Source organism: Nuphar pumila, chromosome 4, assembly GCF_984573655.1.
Source record: "Nuphar pumila chromosome 4, dmNupPumi1.hap1.1, whole genome shotgun sequence".
Lineage (NCBI taxonomy): Eukaryota > Viridiplantae > Streptophyta > Magnoliopsida > Nymphaeales > Nymphaeaceae > Nuphar > Nuphar pumila.
This window is the reverse complement of record NC_143252.1, coordinates 119,145,747-119,150,767: the sequence shown is the minus strand read 5'-3', so window position 1 is coordinate 119,150,767 and position 5,021 is coordinate 119,145,747.

Below are 5,021 nucleotides of genomic sequence, written 5' to 3'. Positions count from 1 at the left end.
AGGGCACATTGCAACTGTGCAATGTGATTGTACCTGATCCCAATTTTTGGATTGGAGGCTTTTTCCTTGGCCTAGTCACACCCAAAAAAGAGAAAAGAAAAGAGTTAATCCAACCACGACACCAAAGAAAGGCATACAAAAGCTACTTTGGCAGTTATTCCCGTTATAAATAGATACAAGGGGGGGGGGAGTAGCTGGTGAGACGCATAAACAGTCTATCTCCGGTGAAGTGAAGCCTGCAGCTAAAGAAAACAATGGTGTCCAGGGCCCAGCAACAACAAGCCGGCGAGCAAAGGCAGGCGATACAGCAGCAGCAAGAGGTGAAGGGGGGCCAACAGAAGCAGTACCAACAAGAGAAAGGGTTGATGCAGTGGGTGAAGATTAACAAGGGCCTTAGGTTCAAGAGGAGCAGCATCGGTGGTGATGATGATGCTGCCACATCTGCAATTCTCCTTCTAGCATGTGCTGTTTGTACTCCTTCCTTCTGATCCCTGCACTATAAGCTCTCTCTCTCTCTCTCTCTCTCAGATGTGTTAGCAGGCTGTACTATAGTCCATAGATTTTAACATTCATGTCCTAGGCTTGTAATAAATTTTATTATATGAACTCAGTTGTAGGCTTGCAGCCTTTATGAACTTGCTTGAGTTAGTACTGGGTACTGCTAGATTTGCTGATAATATCGTGATATTTTTAAAATGTTGGCGATAATGGTAACTCAAGTTGAAATACATATTGGTCATGAGCTCTTTTTTGTTACTGGGAATTGGGAAACAGGGGATGTTTTTCAAAAGGTGAAGGTGAAATTGATTTCTTTTCTTCTTATTGATGCTCCTCTTCTTTCCTGTCCTTTTTCTTTAGGTTTTTACTTCGGATTTGGTTCTAATAGTCAACCTTTTAGTTTTTTGCTTTGGATTTGGTTCTGATAGTCAACCTATGGCCTTAGCCCGGTGTAGCTTCAGGTGCAGGAGCAAGGACTTCATGTCGTGCCTTCACAAACCGTCCTCTGTCTGATTTTCCGGTTTAATTTGTAGCCTTCTGATTCTAAGTTATCAGGTGTTTCATCTACAGTTTCATGGTGTTTCACTGCATGTGCCAAACCATAAGCTCATGGCATCAATAACTTCTCTCCATATGGATCAGCCTTTGAACTCTGGCATATTCTTTTTATCTACAAAAGAGTAATGTGGGTACCCATTATTTGAGGCGAGGGTCCCCTCAAATGGAGAGAAAAGGTAGAATCCTTTTCTTTCTTTTAGTGCTATTAGGATAAAGTTCAACAACCCCCTCTCTCTCTCTCTCTCTCTTACCGTATTTAATTTTGCCCATGGTGGACCACAGATGACAGAACTTAAGAAGCGTGCAAGGGCCCCAGTTCATTACTTCTTTGTAGGGGTAGAAGAATCAGTTTCTAGAATTGGTAGTCGAGGTACTGCCTGATACTTAGTTTGTGCATTATTGGAGCATACTTTGATCCCACACATTAGCTTGATATAGCATTACGGATGGCCAAATACATGATCCATTACCTTTGAGAAAGGAAAAAAGCTGGTATTAATCCAATATCGTGGATTACCAAAGTTTATTCCAACAAATCCGCAACAATTAGTAAGTTGTCATCTTTCTTTATTTATCCTGCCCCACGCACGTTTCAAATGCAGGAGGCCGCCACCGGAACAAAGAGGTCTGCAAGTGGGATCGGCCCCACATTTCAAATATGCCCTATATGTCAGCCTCTCCACAGCATCTCAATCATTTAACTCTCTCTCTCTCTCTCTCTCTCTCTCTCTCTCACACACACACAAATGAAAAAAAAAACATATGGCTTTTATGTACATGAGCATAACAGCAAGATATTTTATGAGACAGTAGTTATCGTAACACAGTGAAGCAACAATTATTTTTTTAGATTTCAAATCTGCAACTTGACCAACAATATATCAACTTAATTACTTCAACCATGAAAAGCTAAGGACCTGATTAAATCCAACAAGAGAAACAGAGTACGAGGGCAAAAATGTTACTAGGTTTCCTCGGCTTCTCAAGAACTGATGTATCATATGATATGCGCTGCATCTTTAGGATAAATTATTTTGATATGTGCTGTATCTTTAGGATAGATTATTTTGTCATTTAAAATAAGCAGGCAAACCAACCAGAAAATTACAAGACAAACCGGCCTATCTATATGAATTAGAATAATCATGCGCTTGTCTCTCCATGCATGATATGTGTGCGTTCTATATCATTCCCTAGTTTCATTCGTATCAAAATCGATAATCAACAAAAGGTTTGCGATGTAATCATGTATACACAAAAGTTACCAGCTACTAAATCAAGCCTTTTAACACGCATGTCTATGCAATTCCACAATTTTGCAACATGATATTCAAATTTATTTCTAATAAAAATTGGAAGTCCAAAAAAAAAATTCATCCAAAAGGGTTTAAAAATGCCAAATGAAATAAAGCCCTATAAAGAAAGAAATGAACCAAACACTTAAATATACAGGGACCCTTCAATGCAACCATACTATTTTATATGATTACCAAAAGACAAGCACCAAGGCCAGCAACAGTTGATAGAGTATCCATTTAACCCCAAACTCACTATAGATGGAATCTTTCTTTTTTTGACAGAAAAGAAAAAGAAATCATTAGCTAAGCACTAATTTGAAAAACAACAAGGACAATATATCACCACAAGACTTTCTAAAGAAAAGAAAGATTTTCTGCAGTAAACTGCAACCTGAGACAAAAAACACATCAAGCATAGGATGCAGGAGCCTGGACCTACAGCAAAACAAAACCAGGTGAAACAGAGCGTCCTCTGTTAATGTATCACAGTTATAAATGATTCTCCTATGCTGATCATCTTCGGCTTGTGAAAAACTTTAGATTATATCATTTTGTATGGCATCTATCCAGCTTATTAACAGAACTTCCCATCTCCCTCCCTCCCTCCCAAGAGCAGTTTCCAATTCGTCAAACCCACTCTATTTCATGTCCTATAGAAATGAAACCAGCCCTCTGAACCACCTTGATAATGGGCGATGACATTAAATTGTCACTAGAAAAACCTCATTCTAGCAATCATGGTGTGTTGAATTGATAGGTAGACGAAGTCATAAAGATGCAAAATATGTTACATGCATCCAAGTGCACATTCATCAAGTGAACGACCAGGCCTCTGAAAACACCATGTTCCAGACAAATCTGCAACCTGCAGGCTAGTAAAAGAACACACACACACACACAGAGACCATTTGCCTATACACACTCTTCCATCATTGACTACAAAACCCTTATCAGAAATCTTATAAACCTTGCCTAACCATCATTCTGTGTACCTGAAAACTGCTCACCAACCAAAAGACCCCTCTATCAGGCAAAGCAAACAGATGCAAAGTATTTGAAATGGCCCTAGCTTACAATGTCGCCTCTAGTTCTATGCAATCCAAACCATCTCCAGCTCGTCCATTTAACTCTAACCTTCAGTCTCAGTTGTTGCCATAATCTCCAAAATTATACTTCCCATGCTCGAGCAAGTCCCCAACAAAAATTTTTGTTAGAACAAAACCAACCCCCATGCCGTCAAGAACCAACATCTCCATACCAATAGCCCTGGTGCCTAAGAGGAACATTGCTCTCCCCCAGCACATCCAAGCCCCCCCAACTAGTGAAAGCAACTTATGGTAAAAATCACAGCTCTGAAATAGATGTCAGCCTGATTCCTCATGCTGTTTGCACATTACACACTTACCGGCCATTTGCATTCCCTTAATTTTCAGGTTAACTTCCACGGGAATCTTGATTAGAATGATCAACTAATCAGTAATTGAGGCTCTAGGAGAAAAACTCTTTCCCCATAAAGCCTTGAAGAGGAGCAATTGTAAAAGGACGAAGAAGAGCTCTATAGCAGCTCCTAACAGTAAAATCCTCGTTTGTGCATGTTTCAACCTAAATTCATCTTCCCCCATAGCCAAACACAATCAAGCGAGGCTTCACCATAATCCCAGGCACTCTTCTAGTAGCATATCCCTATGCTCCCTTCTTAAGTCACTTCCCATCCATTTTGACTATGCCAACATTGACTAACATCGTTTTTGTTTCTAGCATGTCTAAAAAGAGTTGAGAAGTGCTCCTTGGAAGGGACTTCATCTAACCAAGCATCTTTCCATACTCTAGCGAAGTTCCTGTCTTGCTCTTTCATTCTCACAATAAAAAACTCTACAACCTTTACCCAACCTTTCTAAATACCTGGCCCTGTGCTCTAATCTCGCCCTGCTTCCCATTTCCAAACCAACCTTGGATGTCTTATTTGGACTTCAAAATCTTAACCCACCATCAATCTCCACTCCCCATGATCCGCCACCATTTTGTAAAGGGCTTCACTAAATAATCTTAAATTTTTTAACCCAAGCCTCCTAAGCTTTGCAGAAGTGACACATATTTCCAAGTCACCATAGATGATACCATACTGGTAATACAGGAGAGGGGCTTCAGTTCACTGTTTTCATGTTGTGTTCATGGACACGACATTCTATTTTCCATCCAAGGCATATTCTATCTACACAAAATAGTAAATAGTATGTCTTCCACCACGTTAGTGTAAGCAAATACAACTTGTTATCTGTACAAACAAGCAGTTATAGGTATAACAAATCTACAAGGTGACAAATTAAGCAATAAATGTTAGGAAGGACATAACTTCCAGAAATGGTCAAAATTTTCACCTTACACATCTGCTACACCTGCAAGGAACTTGCTAATAGCAGTAGGAGAAACTAACCACGTAACCAATTAACAACGGGATAAACTTGCAAGCAGCAATTGCTGAATTCTTGAAGCATTCAACTTTATGGAGATAAGACTTATGTTGAAGTAACAAAAGAGAACTCTCTTGATTTCACTCCAACCAGAGCAAAGCAATAAAGCCCTTGAAATTAAAGACATGCCAGCTCAGAACACCAATGAGAAAGTTTTGAACAAAATGAGACAGAAACATTACAAATCCAAAGTGAA